The 17,466-nt window shown below is 38.2% G+C and overlaps 1 protein-coding gene and 1 long non-coding RNA gene across 26 annotated transcripts in view; one reads left to right on the forward strand and one right to left on the reverse strand.

The window, feature by feature from the left end:
* LOC134533154 (uncharacterized) overlaps positions 1–16,638 on the forward strand; it is a 188,367-nt gene extending 171,729 nt beyond the window's left edge. Inside the window, exon 2 of the long non-coding RNA XR_010075254.1 lies at positions 16,298–16,638. This is a non-coding gene — a long non-coding RNA (uncharacterized LOC134533154). The remainder of the gene's footprint in view (positions 1–16,297) is intronic.
* The window catches only part of LOC134533153 (glutamate-gated chloride channel), a 374,512-nt gene that overhangs the window by 285,020 nt on the left and 72,026 nt on the right, over positions 1–17,466 (reverse strand). For 7 of the 25 annotated variants that reach the window (XM_063370508.1, XM_063370489.1, XM_063370503.1 and 4 more), the window contains exon 2: positions 10,032–10,087. The exons of the other annotated variants lie outside the window; for them this stretch is intronic. The gene's annotated coding sequence lies outside the window, so the exon portion shown is untranslated. The remainder of the gene's footprint in view (positions 1–10,031; positions 10,088–17,466) is intronic. 25 annotated transcript variants of the gene reach the window in all.

Below are 17,466 nucleotides of genomic sequence, written 5' to 3' on the forward strand. Positions count from 1 at the left end.
TTTACATTTTTAATCATACTATTCGCATAAAAAATAATGATACTTACAAAATAAACTGCATAAATCAATAGCACTTTTCCACACCAATAAATAAATTGTAGATACTTTAAAATAAAAGAAATATGGTAGCGTCAATCGTTAGCCGTTAAGATAACTGAGGAGTAGACAAACACAAGCAGCGTTACGAGAATTCCGTGTCATCACTACTGCGTCATTTCTACATGCCCCTGCCGTCTCCCCATCCGGCCGTTACAACTAGCATCTAGCATGCGTACCTATCCCCTCCCTTACCCCCTCCCTATTCGACCGCTAGTGCATGGTTGTAGTGGCGTCGCCGCTGACGCACTCTCCTCATCCACCAGTTCCCCCACCACGTGTCTAACTATTCCCCTCATGCGATCGGAATTTTCGTAACTGTCGAAAATTTTAGCCCTCTCAGCAAAGAAGTTTCACTTAAAAAAAAAATCTGTATTCTTATACATTGCAACATTTTTTTGAACACCTTATAGACGGGCTGTTTAGCTACGCTCATTTTCGTTGGCCTGCGACCTCCGTCGGAAGGGTGTCAACTAGTGTATTCCTCTCCCTAGCTAGCGCGTTGCTGCGGGGGAACTGCCAAGCAGCGCGGGGTCGACGCCCGCCCCTAATATAAGCACTGGGCCCGGACCACGGCACTGTTCACAGACCCCCGGTCCGGCCGCGGACACGTCCGAAGATCGCCCCCTCATGGTGGACTCTTTTCTACTCTGTCCAACTCTTCTTCCAGATCCATCCTTCTGTTTTCCCGTAAGCCTCCTGCTTGATATTAATGCATGAAATTTGGCATCCCGCATGTCAGAGCCCAGGGTTTTCCCGGTGTCTATGCAGGTTTTACCTGGGCCCAACTTATCTAGTTTTAGTCTAGTATAGTCAGTGAGGGGAAGTAGTCGTGGCGCCAATCGCTGCCATGGCTGGCCAATCCCCCTCCTGGCACACGATACATGCTACCCCTTCTGCATGGCTACTGCATGATTAGAGCGTATGGGCTTCGGCTTGAGACGCACTTAGTCTCCCTCCCTAACCCGGAACCCTTCCCAACACACTTAGTTTTAATTTAGGTTAGGAAAAAAAATTGAAGATCGCCGCTCGTTCCAGCAACTTCGCGGTCGGAATTTATATATATATACACACACACATATACATATTATACATCTGGCGTACATTTTCACTAATTTTTTTTTTAAGTGAAATGTTTTTGCTGAGAGGACTACAATTTTAGAGCGTTACGAAATTTCCGATCGCATGAGGGGAACGATTAGGTACCTACTCGGTGAGGGAACCGGGAGAGGAGGGGAATGGACAGGTACGTGGTGGGGGAACTGGTAGTGGCAGGAGGCGGCACGGGAGAGGTAGAAATGACACATCATACTCGTACACTTGCCTTCTTGCATACTCGCATACTTTCACGACTGCATACTTGCGCAGTAGCATAATTTAGCGCTCGCATAGTTTTAAATATATATTGCCACGCTTTCATTAACTTCACCTGAATGTAGGCCTATTAATGGACTATGTAATAAAATCTTTCCATTCAATTTGTACCCACTTTTCGACGTCCGAATGTGTTGAAAATTTGCATACACATAAAGAACCTCGGACAATACAATATTTTGGTAACTTACGGCCGAGGGTCAAAAAATCACTAATTTCGAGCTATGGGTAATAACCAGGCTTTTTTTATATCCATGAGGTCAGCTGGGCATGGTGGAAATTTGCCCTGGGGTCGACTGTGCCCCTTGGAAAGGGGGGGGGGGGGGTTAAAGACCCAAAATTACGAAAGTTAAAAAAAAAATTGTTTAGTGTTTTCGATCCAATAGGCCGGGTTATGGTGGAATATTTTCAAAACTATAATCGTTTATTATTTATTTTCACGATAATTTTTAACTGACAAGATAAAACCATTGTGCCTTAATTTTCATTTATTTATTTATTTATTTCTGCAGTTCTGTGGTAGTGCTGTATTGCTAATGTGCCGTGGTAAACAATAAATTACAAAAAGGGTTATGACAATTTTATCAAACATGGAGACATTTTATTTTGAGACTAAAAAGAATAAAATAAACTTATATTTTTAAAAAACTTAAAATAAAAAAAAAACAATTTTATCGTTGGATGAAATCAAAAATAATTTTTAAATTTAAGTTTTTTGTCCAATAGCCAACTAATGCACCACGGCTCTTTCAGAGATCGAGGCCCAGAACTTCTAAAATACTTGGTGAACAAATTCTACTTTCGGTGAGTAGCTTCGCGGGTTTTGAGTCCGCCATTGAGCCCTGCGATACGTGCACTTTGGCTCCACGCTTCAACCACTTTCTCGTTTCTGCTTTGATCACTCCCGTCTGGTGCGTAGCTACTTTCTCATCAATCGTTGAAACTTTCTCTTGCTGCTTTGTCGAAAGATTGCGAAGGATTTCTTTCGGTTGCGCCGGCGTATAAAGTGATGAATTGTCTTTTTATGATAATTTTTTTCATCGAGGAAGTGGCTTTCCAGAACATTTTTTTAATACTTATTCTTTCTAAGCAAATATTCAACATCGTTTTAAAATAAACCCAATAGAAATCACTTAGTCACACAATTTTTTTAATGTTATATTAATATCAATAAGCTACTCAACTACAAGCATAATATGTTTAAACCAAACTTGTTCGTTTTGACGTTTAAAGGACTACAGAATGTTTGAGAGTTTGAAATGAAACAAAGAAATGCTTGCTTCATACAAATCTATTATTCTGTAAACGATCTAAGAGACCAACACAAATGTTTAGTTCAAAATTAAACATAGTTTTTATTTGGATTGGTTCAACTTTTTCCAAAAAAAAAATCAATAAACTTTGAACACAAACATATTATTTTGAAGATACCAGTGTGATAATTAAATCGCAACATTCAAAACTAAATATGACTTCTTTTATTCCTTCAAAAATACGTACCTCGCACGACGTAAAAAATTAACATGTGCTGTTATGTCTAGCATTGGTTTTTTGACGTGCCAACGTCTAATAAATCGATGAACGCCGGCTGCGCGCACGAAAAAGGACTCTTTGTCCCGTTACTCTTTGTCCCGTTGCAATTTGCCCCGTTACGATTTGCCCCGTTACGCACATTGTCCCGTTACGCTCATTATACGCTTGCGCCGCATCTATCTCTCTTCCACTCGATTGGAACAACCATAGATTTGACTTTTTCGAGGCACATTAAACTTGAAACACTGCCATTCGTTTCCTACTTTTCCCATCATCGTCCTATCCTTAACAGAATAACACAGATTGGAAGAAGTTAAATAGCAAACATGTATAAAAGTTATAGTTAAAATAATCTGTTCGTTAAAGAAATAAACATATTTGAATTAATGAGTGCAAATAAAAGTAAATTTATCAATTAAATTGTAGATTTCATTTCACTCCTTCCTTGTATCCATACAAAATAGTGATAATTAAATAAAAATGATTCAATTTTATTCATAAAAGTATTCAATCATTTCATCAATGTTTTGTTATGACGTCACGTTAAACTATCGTCCGTAAACCGACTTTACAGACAACCAATAATTTTAAATTCTAAAATTGCGTTTAAAATTGGTATCTGAAAACGAGGCACGCGTTTTCTCCCTTCCAAAGTGCGGAGACCACTTCTCGAGGAAGCCCTGCATCTCACGGTCATTTCACGCTTGCGTCGTTTCAAAGCTCATCAGCAGTTGACCAGTAAGGCTTCCGAAAGCACGTGCTTCCAACCACGGGCACAGCTGTTCCAACAGTGGCGTTCGAATTGTTTAACAAGCTCTTTTGACGTAATGTCTTATAAATCGACGAACGCCGGCTGCACGCACGTAAAAGCATGACTCATTGTCACGTTCCGCCTGAGACGAGCGTGCGAGAACCGGCCAACCACCGTGCGAGAAAATCTTCTATAATATCAAACATATTTGATCAAATTATTTGAATTAAATTTGCAAAAACTGTAAATAATATTTGAAAATTACAAAGTATGCAATTTTCCATACATGTTTTCTTATGACGTTATCACGTATAATTATCATCCGTAAACATACTTTACAGACAACCCCCCCTTTTTTTCAAAGTCATCAGCTTTCAGTGCACATATATTTGTGCTTGCACTGTATTTTTATTTTTTATTTTTTTGTTAATGGAACAGAACTATTCACGAAAAAATTACAGATATTTGTAAATGTGTACATTTACATGAAAAAAACTGTAGCAATATAAAAAAATAGTGTTCGCAGTAGCTAATACTGGGTTCGTGTTCTTACCCGTGCATTTATGCATTGTGTTGTCCCAGTACCTCCAAAAGTTTAAGTTATTTGCAGACTGTTCCCTGAATAGCTTTCCAGTATTAACTGCGCACATTATTAAGCATAATAAAACGGAATAAGTCCAATTATTTTATATTCAATTATCTTTTCAGTGGTTTAAAAATAATGCTTGAATGAAACATCAATTAAAGTATAAAATTATGCTACAATTTTTGTTCGAAATGCTCAGTATTATCTCGAAAAACGTATTTCGTATATCAAATAAAAACATAGCCATGTGTTGTACAAAGTTACAATACCTTTCTTATTGTAATACAAACTATTTCTGGGCAACTTATCTCAAAAGAAATCTTTTGTTAAAGTATAAACATTTTTTTTCGGTGTGGGTATCATCCTATTTTTAAACTTAGGTCTCGGTTTCACAAGCCTTGGTGGTCATTTCATTGTCTTGTCATTATTAAGTAGTATATAAAAGTATTTACTACGGCTGGTGCTGGTGCGTGGTATCTATAGCTGTGTCCGCCATCTTGGATTGTGACGTCACGGCGACCGTCTTGGATGACCTTGAACTTTGATCTTGACCTTAAAATTTCGCCCATATTTGCCAAAGAGTCGCCACAAAAGTCCAGTTTTTTTAGGGGGGGGAGGGGGTATTCCACCAAAAAATCTCTTAAAAATTTCATTTTCGAGGGAAAAAGACCCGTAAAAATTTTAAAAATTTGGATTTCGGAAAACTTTTAAAAGAACGAATATTCCTCAAAGATGCTTAAATTCCTCATCTACAAGCCTAAAATAAAACTCTTGAGGACATTTGATCTAGACCAATAGGATGTCATAGCTACCATTTCGAATTGAATTGCAATTATCATTACGGCCCCCACATTGACCATCCGGAATTACTATCAGAAAAAATAGGAAAAAAATTTAAATTTATAAAAACTTTTTTCAATTAAAATTTTAATAAAAAACATTCCAACATTTGGAAATTATGACGTCACGTCAGTCAATTTAAAAATACGTAATTATTATCCAAAAAAATTGGAAACAATTTTAATTTAATAAAAAATAATTTAAATACAACTTTTATAAAATTTTCATTAAAAACGCATATGCGTCATGGAGTCCTCGTTTCGAAACCGGTGAGGAAAACCCGCTATCTTGTTCTCGTCTGCTGGAGGCCACCATCTTGGATTATGAAATCATAATCGCTATCTTGTTTTCGATTGCTGGAAGCCACCATCTAGGATTATCACATCATAGTCGCCATCTTGTTTTCGTCTGCTAGAGATAGCCATCTTTATTTTCCATACTTGCTACCAGGAGCACTAGATTCACGTAGTACACACATCGTCTGCACTGCCACCATCTTGTTTTCAGTAGCTACTCGATACTAGGAGCGCTTTACACACTAATTACTCAAGAATAGTTTTGTCTCATTTTTGACAGCAAAATACTTGTATGATTGTTAGGGGGGGGGGGGATTTTTCCCCCAGGAAACAGACATGTAAAACTACAAATTAGAGGCCGTTCAGTTTTCAGCGAAAAACCATGTAAAGTTTTCACAGAGTAAACACACAGATATAGTTCACTTAATGAAATCACCACAATGATTGGAAACAATGGAGTAATGGTGATAAGGAGATTGATTTTAAAAAAAAGAGCGAGTATTTTAGTACTCGCCAGAAATGTCTCACATATATCCTCGGTAACGAACAAATTCGCGTGATCTCATACTGCATACAATTATAATACGAAACCTGGACACCAAAATTTAACGTAGGATTTTTTAAATAATAATTCAGAGCGTGAATAATGTACGCAAATTGTGTTTTCGACTACACTACTGGACGCGAATCACACGACATTTCCGCACCCGCCGCTAGAATTCGCTGCCGGAGAAGGTGCGTTGACTATCGAATCATTCCATTTGCAGACTAAAATTTTTTTAACTAATTAATGAAACGGCCCTGATAAAAGCGAAAAAGACTTGAAAAAATATTCAACACTAGCTTTGGACATAATTTTTGTCAAGAGATAAATTAAAATACTGTCTATTTTGTTAAACTTAATTGAAGCGTTAATACTAAAAAGTTTCCCTTTGACTTTGTGAACTTCGGTTTGCGCCATCCGCCACAGATGGCAGCACTGTGGTTACACATTTCCGTTCCATGCGATCTCCATCGCATTCACTAAATTATTGCCACCTAATACCGTACACCAAGAGCTAAAGTGTTACACATAAAAAAAAATGTCCAGTTAGTCGTTAATAAACAGTGTTGCGTCCTCTAGACACGTCAGTCTGCGGTAGAACCAACTTCTTACGGCTACTAAGATTGCGTTTATAATTGTCACACTCAAATGTGGCAGCGGGCCAAAACCGCTGCCAGATCTTTTTTTACGCTGTGGTGTCAGTAATTTCCTCATCATGTCTATTCAATGGGGCATCACACAAGCCCAGGTGTTAATTTATTTCATGCGTCTAGGCGGCAGCAATTTCGCATACCACCCATTGCTCGAGAATGTTCATGGGAGGTGTCGGTGTTGACTTCAAGGAGATGTGAATTGTGGTTCGATGGACTGTATTTGTGGTGCGGCGCGTAACGCTTACGTCCAGACATTATTGTGGCAAGTCTGTCGTGATAGTATTGTTAAATATGGCAGGTGGCCGGGGGGGGGGGGGGGGTTAATGCAAAAGGAGAGCAGTTTTACGAGCACTAAAATTTACGCGGTAAACTTTTGATCCAACTGTGCACGCACTTGATTGGAAGACCGCTATTGAGCGATTGTTTGATTTGACTCCCGACCGGGGAGTGTTTTCTGTACGGTCCAGAACCGACTCTCGAGTTCGTGCGCCCGTCTCAGCGTATATGCTGGGGCCATGGTTTTGCAATGATACATTGGATGATTTCGCTAAGTGCCGACAGTCTTTTACCAGCGACAAGCGACCTGGCGCTCTATCCCTTCAGGAGTGAGATCAGACGTGCCAGTTAATGTAATCAACTAAATAAAATTGCTTTCACGTGCTTTTAACACCAACTTCCTTCCCAGCACACGCGCTGACTGGCAGCCTGGTGGGTGACAAGTACTGTTGCCCACTGCCAGGGGCGCATGCGCCGCTGGTCCCAATCCAGACGCGCAAAAACAGTGCGGACCGAAATGTCTAAAAGTTCCAGAACTTGCTCAGTAGTGCTTTCTGCCCCGACCAACACTTCTTCCAGAACCATCCTTCTGTTTCCTGTGACCAACCTGCCTGCATAACGCATGGCTTCTGCACCCCGCATGACAGTGCCCAGGGTTTTCCCTGTGTCTATGCAGGTTTTACCTGGGGCCCAACTTACCTAGTTTTAGACTAGAGTTAGCCATAGCGCCAATTACAGCCGCGTGGTTGGCAAAACCCCTCCTAACACATGATGCATGCTTTCTCTACTGCATGGCTTGACCCCTTGCATGATTATAGCGTGTAGGAGATCACAGACCTTTCTTGTGGCTGATGTCACCGATGAGGTAATTTTAGGAGTGGACATCATGAATCGATACGGATTCGTTGTTAACGTGGAAGGACAGGTACTGCGCATTAAAGATGAAGAGATGGCCCTGTTTACTCCCCACCAATTAGAAGTTCCTGTAATGCAAGTGGTAGTTAGCGAATCTGTTTCAATTCCGGCAAACCATGAACAGATATCACCACCGACACTCATCCCACATCACCTACAGCACATGTCACCAATGATGTGCACTTAGTCTTCCCTACATAGACCCTCCCAAATGCACTTAGTTGAAGTTAGGTAAGGAAAAAAAATTGGTTGTCTGTAAAGCCGGTTTACGGACGATAGTTTAACGTGATAACGTCATAACAAAACATTGATGAAATTATTGCATACTTTTATTAATAAAATTGAATCATTTTTATTTTAATAATAAAAGAATAAATATTTGAAATTATACTAGTAATCAGATTTTTAAAATGCAAGAATAATTAACCTTTATTGCCAAAATTGTTGTTGTAATAAGCAATTAAAACCACATTAACTTTTCACTTCACTTTATAAACAGTCGACGAAACATTTCACGTGTAGATAACTTGTAATTAATTATAAAAACTGGCGTTTAGCTATAAATTTTAAATATAATTATCAACAAGTTTTCATATAAATAAACTGTAATCAAATATCTATCATCAATTATATGAATCACCATAATTTTTTAGTCGATTGTAACATAACCTATTATTACTGCACTCGCCGACAGCGTAACGGAACAATGAGCGTAACGGGAAACGGCGTAACGAAACAATGTGCTTAACGGGACACTTTTTCGTGCGTGCAGCCGGCGTTCACCGATTTATTAGACGTTGTCATTTCAAAAAATGAATCGAACGGGCCTTGGGACGGTCGTGGTACAATGAACAGGACTTTGGGCGCCGCAGTTTGTGATCACCCTCCTGTTGGCCCTGGTCGAGCTGGAGCAGGTGGTCAACAAGAACACAAACTCGACTAGGTAATGAATATACCCTCGCGGAGGACATCAGAATATGCCACGGTTCGCAAAGCAGTCCCACACTCCGTCTGTGTGCGAATCCACCCGAAGTGCCTATCCACGTATATGTACTTGTCCCCAAGAAGTAACATCACGAGGGTTGGCCGAGCTAGAAGTGAAGAATTCGAGTATGGGAGGAAGCGAAACTTTTATTTTTAATTCTTACATACTCCCAGGTAAAGCGTTTTGTAGGTTACATTATGACTGAATACTTTTGCAATTATAAGAGTAGTAAAATCATTATCACGTTATTAATTACCAAGAACAACATATTTAACGAAAAAAATTAATAATCTAACATGTTTATAAGAAAATTTCAACATCAAAAAACAAGTGAATATAAAGAGCCTAATTTACGAAGAAAAAAAGAGTGATCTTAAATATTTACTAGTTTAAACTAAAAAGTTAGATTTAATTTATTTCTTGAGAAAAAGTCATAAAACTAGTTTAACTGATTGTTACCATTTGTAGAGGCCACAAATTGTAAACGTCCTGACCGCTGACAAACGTCTTAAGAGCCAGCGAAGTACGCGGATTTGCAAGTACGTAACTGAGTGCCTGAATTCGGTCAAACCCTTAAGCCGGAATCACAACAGCCCGTCACGTTTATCAGTTTCCCATCCTTCCGTCATCCGCCGAACGATTTACAACACTCCTCTTGTCCGTCCTAATATTTTTTTTCCCCATTCGAACGCTGCCAACAGAGACAATATCTCTTTTATTAATACATAAGTTTTACAATCATGTAAGTTAAGCACTTATAAAATATTGAACTCTATTTTTTCTCTCTAGTATTTTTTTAAACGTATTCAAAGTTAACATGCATTATTACATATTACTCAGATGACTTTTGTTTTAAAAAGGGGTAAAAAAAAAAGTTTTTGATGAACAGAAAAATTCCGATGTAAACTACTCAATGATGGATACATTGAGTTAAAATTATTGGTAATATTTTTGCTGCATGGAAAATGAAAAAAATATTGAATCGATCATTTTGTAATATTGAAGAACATAAATATGTTATAAATAATTAAGTTCTTAAAATGTTCCAGATGTTTAAAATGGTTTTTAAATATTTCCATAATAAACAGGTACCTACTTAGAATTTACCTATGCCTGTAGGTTGTGCCGAAAGGGATTTTTTTTATAATATGTTACGACTAACTCTATGATGTTAAAGCTTACTGTAGTTGCAGGATATGCTGTCCTTAGCATGGTGAAAAACGGTGTTCCATTTTTACCTGAAAATAAAAGAGAACTCTATCAGTGAGAACTCCAAATGTTGATTAGGCATTTCATTGTTTAAGTGCTTCATTATAAAAGGAAACTACAAAAAAAATCATTTTATACAAACATAGCACACACCTTAGAATTTATTAGATCTGAAATTATATTAGGAATCAGAATTAAAGCATTTATTTTCACTGTTTATTTTAATACCTTCTGAATGATATCTTAAGCTAGAATTAATGATACTTTTAAAATTTAACAATATTTGTGGAAATATTTTTTTTCTTCAATAATTTACTATTGCACTGTTGTACAAATAAAACAGTATTATTTATTTTACAATATCTATGTAAGGTTATTTATTTACGAAAGTTTGTAAACTAAAATATCATGATCTGCATTATGATCCGCCCTACTGTAACTGACCAAGCAAGAGTGCTTGATATAGAATCCCAACATTTATATTATTGTATGTATTTTACAGATTCTGACCATAAAATATTTTCCTTAAAAATAATCTTTTTGTACAAGTTATCAATTAACACGATTATCATTAGTAAAATATTATTTTTAAGAATAGTTTTAAAATAAGTTTTGGCCTTCTGAATAAAATGAAAAAAACCGTATAAAATCCTATTCAAATAATTAAATCATATATGTCTTACGTTCTACACGAATTTTGAAAATTTTAATGATATTGAATTACTAACAAAAAATATTCTGTTATCTATTTAGTTTAAAAAAAAAAATTAGTCGCGTATATAAGGATTGGTCTCACAATCATGTTTATGTTATTCTATTATTATTATTATTTGAGGGTTTTACCTGTAAATTTATCACTATTGCTCTGTTGGCTTTCATGTTTGTTTAACATATTTTCAACAGATATTTACTAAATATTATCTAAAGCAGATGAAAGTCATAAAATCATTAATAGTTATAATCACTTGCACTTGTGTTAACTTTTACAGCTTGAAAATAACCTTCAGCGATAATATTTGTGATCCCGCAATCAATGCAAGAGAGCCATTGGAATTATATATATTTTTAGGAGTAATCACAAGAACATGAAATGGGTGAATTGGCTTGTGCGTTCAAGACCAAGCTAAAATATATTAAGATAACTATTGATTTTTAACACAGAATTTTAGTAAATTAAAAATAATTTCTGTGTAAATATTATTTATTTATTTTTGGTTATGCACTGTAAATTTGTACAGCAAATGGAAACAACTGCATTAATACAAAATACTGTTCGCGCTAATAATGGGTTCGAATTATTTTCCGGGCATTTACGCTTTGTGTTGACCCAATACCTTCAACAGTTAGTTATTTGTAAACCGTTCCCTGAATTGCATTCCAGTTATTACTTCGCGCATAATAAGCATTATACAACAAAATAAAGTCCTAATTGCTGAATATTCGGTATATTTTGAGTTGTTTTAAAAAAATTATGAGTGAATGAAACATCAATTAAAATTTAAAATTATGCATCAATTTTAGAAACACTCTGTATCATCTGTGTCATGTTTCATGTGTCATTTGTTTTACAAAAAATACGATATATTTCTTGTAGTATTGCCAACTATTTCTAAGCGGCTGGTTTCCAATTTTTTTTTCTGTGTAGTTATGAACGAAGTGTATTAACCAGGGAGAGAGGCGCCCATGCAGTTACTTTCGCACTGAAGAATCGCCCGTAACGCCGCCGTTTGACGGACGGAACGGAAAACAAAAGGTGGTGGCGACGCGCACCGGGTTACCTACGGCCCAGCGCAGAAATAGTGGCAGCTATTTATACCGCGGCCCGTTGGCCGCCCGCTCGTGACACATCTGCCCCTAGGACAACAACGACGCCTGCCCCGCTGGCTGTCAGGGCCCGCCGTGACACCTGGTGGACGCCGTGACACCTGGTGGACGCCGAGACACCTGGTGGACGGCGTGACACCTGGTGGACGCCGTCTCGCCGCGAACACCCCAGCTGCGGAGGAGCAGGTCTGGACTTGTCGGGACCCAGGCGTTCCACGTCCCCGGAACCATGCCAGGAAAAAATGCTGGCGTTGACACGTTTCTTGGCTCGTGGGCTCCAGCCACGCCAAAAGGCAAAGATTTCACCGACGTTTCGGTCGACGTTTCAGTCTCCCGTCTTCAGGGTAACAGTCACCTACTGATGTTCTTGGAGATTCTCGTGCCTTTAAAGTCCCCGCCTACCCGGGCACACACACGGCGCGCAGAGCTCCAGGAAAAACCACGCGATTTGAGAACCGCTCTTGATATCCGAGTGGCGTCTGTTTCCTGAAAAGCATTTAAGAATTCTCTCTGAGAGCGGACAAGTAGTTTTGTTTCCGGATGAAGATTTTTTTAAGGTATATTTAGAAGAGTGAAAATAGTTTTCAGAGAAATATTTTAGACACGAAACAACCAGTACAGACTCTTGAAAGTTCTTAATGTACTTGCGTTTCACCTTTATATTTATTTCTTCGCAATATAATGTAATTGTTATCGGTCAAATATCATAGTTGCCCTAAGCGCGACGAGAAGACTGCGCCTTGTACTTTGTTGGAGTTAAATACCGCGCTAGAAGCACCGGCGAGCGTCGCATTTATCATCTCGCCTCACCTACACAACCACACCCCGCCGCCGATCCATCACACTGCCGCCCAGGGCAGTCGGTGTTTGCGAGGCCAGAAACCGAGGTTTCCATAACTCGCTTAGGCCAGCTTGCACAGTCGCGACTTGAGGCGAAGTGGAGTATTCTTCCATTTGATTAACCTGCCAAGTTTTTGCTCGGACTTCACTTGCCTGCCTCTGCAAGCGGCCCTAAAAGTGCATTGTCATTCAGGTGAACCCCACACGATTGTTAGAATCACTTGGATCAACAGATGGGGCACGAAACCACAGGAGATTTTAAACTATTATAAACGGCTCAAAAAACCCCCTGCTTTCAACCAGATTTTCGACATGGAATTTTATTAAAATCCTGCCCATCTTTTTAAAATTTGCTGAACAGTTAATATTTTTAATTTTCCGCACACTTATGAAGTTATACTTCAATAGCATTACTAAAGTATTAACCTGAAACATTTTAAATTACATTTTATAACACTAAGTATACTTACATGTGTATACTTGTTTTTGCTTAAACGACTAAATTCAGTCTGTAAATACTGCTTACAAGCTGATTTAACATTATTATATTATAATGTAATGTTAAAAAGTTTTTAAAAACATGCCAGTGACGAGATTCAAACAACACCCCATGAGGTTTCTAAGTGCGCGCTCTACCACTATGTTAGTAAGACTCCTGGGAATTTAGGAGTGTATGTATTATAACCACTGTAATGCCAGTTGCCATTTTTCTTAGGTATTTTAAAACTTGTTATTCATTTTACTATGACTATTTTAGGTTAGCAAATATATTCCAGGGTAGTTTCATTATCATAAAGTTAGATTTGGCACAACAATACGTTTATTTCCCCTAATGGTTTATTTTCACGAAATTACTCCTATAAAATGTCGTATACCGACTCTAAGACGTTTCCATGTAAAAATTCGGTTGTCTGTAAAGTTGGTTTACGGACGATAGTTTAACGTGACGTCATAACAAAAACATTGATGAAATGATTGCATAATTTTATGAATAAAATTGAATCATTTTTATTGAACTATCACTATTTTGTATGGATACAAAGAATGAGTGAAATGAAGTCTACAATTTAATTGATAAATTTACTTTTATTTGCACTCATTAATTCAAATATGTTTATTACTTTAACGAAGAGATAATTTTAACTATAACTTTTATACATGTTTGCTATTTAACTTCTTCCAATCTGTTTAAATCTGTTAAGGATAGGACGATGATAGGAAACGAATGGGAGTGTTTCAAGTTTAATGTGCCTCGAAAAGGTCAAATCGATGGTTGTGCCAATCGAGTGGAAGAGAGATAGATGCGGCGCAAGCGTACAATGAGCGTAACGGGACAGTTTTCCGTGCGTGCAGCTGGCGTTCATCGATTTATTAGACGTTGCCACGTCAAAAAAACTCAAAATCATGGAAGCAATATAATTTTGTAAACTAACACTTTAAAGCACTTCTTTATGAAATACTACAACCAAGAGCGTTTTGGGCTACCACGTCCCGCTCTCTTGCGGAAGAGAGAGAGAGAGAAACGGAGAGGTCGAATACCGGGTCCACGTGGGTGAGATTACGAACGGGGTGAGGCGGACTGGACGATATGAAGGGAGTCTGAGAGAGGAAGCTCGCGTTAGTTATTCATGCGATCTGCAGATAGCGGAGGCTGCAGAGAGCCCGTGTTAATAATGGCTGGGAGGCGGGAATGAACTTGGGGCGCTTGCATTGTTCCGCCGGGCGCGTTAACGAGTTAAGCTACAGTTCTGCAGCGACTCGCCGGCTCGCCATTTGTGCTAGGACGATGAATTACCGGAACATATTCAATGAACTGCCGAACATCTTCGACTTCAGAAGAAAACCCACTGAAAAGGCTGTACTCGTATAAAGCTGGTGAACATTTGTATGAATTCAAAATTGAACTGTTAAATCATCCGACTTTTCGGATGACATAACAGATCCCGCCATTGTATGAGTTGATTCTGAGGTTATGTGTGGTTCCTCTGACTTTGAATAGAACAACGAACGTCCTAATAACATAAAATTCTAATCCAAGAGTTGGTTGTTTTACGTATACACGATGAATTTTTTTTATAAACAAGTACACTAAATTCCTTTTTTAAAAATCGATAGTCATCTGAAATAACTCAAATCTTTCAGATACGTACTTTAATGTCACTAGGACTGCCAAGGAAATATTTTTTTTTTTTAAGTGAAACTTCTTTGTTGGGGGGTCTACAGTTTTCTAGCATTACGGAAATTCCGATCGCATGAGCGGAATAGTTAGGTACGTGGTGGGGGAACCGGTAGGTACTGAGATGGCAGGGGAAATGTAGAAAAGACGCACACTTGCATGCTTACACGCTTGTTGTGGCGTGCTCCCCACTTGCTAAGTTTTTTTTTTTGTAAATTTTATTTCAGTTTGTAATCTTTTAATTGTTTTTTTCAGGAAAATAATTATAGGACACGTAATAATTTTAAGTGATTCCAGCTCTAACCATTTCAGAAACTCTGAGAACATTCGGGCGGATATGAAACAGGTGAAATTGTATTTTAGTTATGTATGTTAAAAGTTTCATTTTTTTTAGGTTATATTTATAGAAATGGCTACCCATTTATTATAACTATATATTTGGTTTAAGTTATGTAAGTGTGAGTTCGTGTGTGGACGCGATGAAGTCCGCTAACGGACTTGCAGCGCGCGGGCGGCGCTAGTGGCCGTGGCAATTTTTTTTCCCTAACCTAACTAAAAACTAAGTGTATTTATGAGGGCTCTGGGTTAGGGAGAGACTCTAAGTGTGTCTCAGTCTGAAGCCCATACGCTCTAATCATGCAGGTGTTAAGCCATGCAGGAGAGGTAACATGCATCATGAACTAGGAGGGGGGTTTGCCAGCCATGGCAGCAATTGGCGCCATGGCTAACTCCCCTCACTGACTATTCTAGACTAAAAACTAGATAAGTTGGGCCCAGGTAAAACCTGCATAGGCACAGGGAAAACCCTGGGCACTTACATGCGGTATGCAAAAATTTCGTGCATTAATAACAAGCAGGAAACAGAATGATGGTTCCGGAAGAAGAGTGGGACAGTAGAAATAAACTACAAAGCAATGGGCGGGAACTGTATACTGTGGAGCAGACCCCCCACATCATTCTGTGGGCCCCGTTACTAGAAGTCGTGATGCCCCCCCCCTTTTTTTTCTAACGGAGATAAAAAAATGTTTTTTTTTTCCTTTATGTACATTGTTTTAGTTATTTATATTTTTAACCTTTTCACAATTATTTTTAAAACACATTAAAACTAGTTTTAAGTCAGTGTTTCGATTGTCAACGTAAATTTATTTTGAATAATGGCAAAAAATTAGTGTAAGTGTTCTGCACTGTCAACATGGTGTCACGTCAATTGGTGGTGGTTTTGTTACTCACAGTTGTAGATTCAGACACGTTCTGTACGCACAGCATATTCCGAATAATATTACTCTGGTGTAATATTTCATCGGTAACTAAATTTAGGCCTTACTGTTTAATTGTTTTCTATGATTAATTTAAAATTGTCTACTTTTTTTGTTTTAAGTTTTTTTTCTTTCCTTCGCAGGCCCCCTAGACCCATGGGCCCCGTTGCCATAGCAACGGTAGCACCGGCCACGTGGGGGCCCTGCTGTGGAGTGGGGGCAGGTCGTGAGCCCGGGGAACTCCCGCACGGGCGATGGTCACGTGACGCGGTGATCTAGGGCCGTGGGGAGACGGGAGACAGTCTCCTGCAAGCACGCCGCACTGCTCAATCAGCGTCTGGGACACGTGGGGTCGTGACTGGAAGCAAGACTGAGATCGGCTGGGAAACCAGTGTTGATTGCGACAATCACGATGATCTGCTGGCTCTCACAGTATGTAAATGTAAAAAAGAAATGGGTTCATGAAGTCAATCTAAAAAGGAAATATTTTGAAGAATTTCATTATTTGGTGAAAAAGTTGCGTGTAAACCCAAAATTATCAATTTTTTTCAGAATTAATACAACTCAGCATTCCCTTGAAATCAAATCCCAGGTAAAGTCCTGCATATCCTGCCTTCTATATTCTTCCATGGATTTACTTCCATAAACATGGATATTTTCTAACTTTTCAATGAACGTTTCTGTTGATACGACTATTTAAAGCACAATACTCAGATAAAAAAAAACTTCATAAAAAGCAAACGCAGAAGTACAGCCCAATTCCGCGCGAAAACAGATTTTGGTTTTATTTTCTGCGTATGCGCGAATACAGCGACGTTTAGAAAAATAACCGTGAACCAAACACCCGGCGACATCGTCAGGATCGCTAACATAGCATGGTACATTTGTAGAATTGTTTTAGTGGCCGAACATCATCAATATTAAGGGGAAAAAATATGTAGTGCAACTTTCTGCATAAATAGCTGACAATTTTCATTTTAAAATAAATTATTGTGCTGTATGGATGAGAACCGAATTGAATAAAAAGCTGCAAATTTTTTGGTTATAGGCAAAGCTGGTGGTTATTGCTTTGAAAGTTTTATTTCATGAAATGTTATTTAATTTTATTTCACCTTTAAAAATTATAAAAAAATTCTAATAATTTCAAAACGCTAGCTAAAAATGAATACTTTTGTTCTGGAAATAAATTACACCATATAATCTAATAAAATTGACCTAAAACGTAAAAACTTCCAGTTTTATATTCCATTTGATTCTCCTTATCCATACTGCAAAAAAACGTGACTTTGCCAGCTAATCATGCAAAACGTAC

This window comes from Bacillus rossius, chromosome 6, assembly GCF_032445375.1.
Source record: "Bacillus rossius redtenbacheri isolate Brsri chromosome 6, Brsri_v3, whole genome shotgun sequence".
In the NCBI taxonomy this organism is placed as follows: domain Eukaryota; kingdom Metazoa; phylum Arthropoda; class Insecta; order Phasmatodea; family Bacillidae; genus Bacillus; species Bacillus rossius.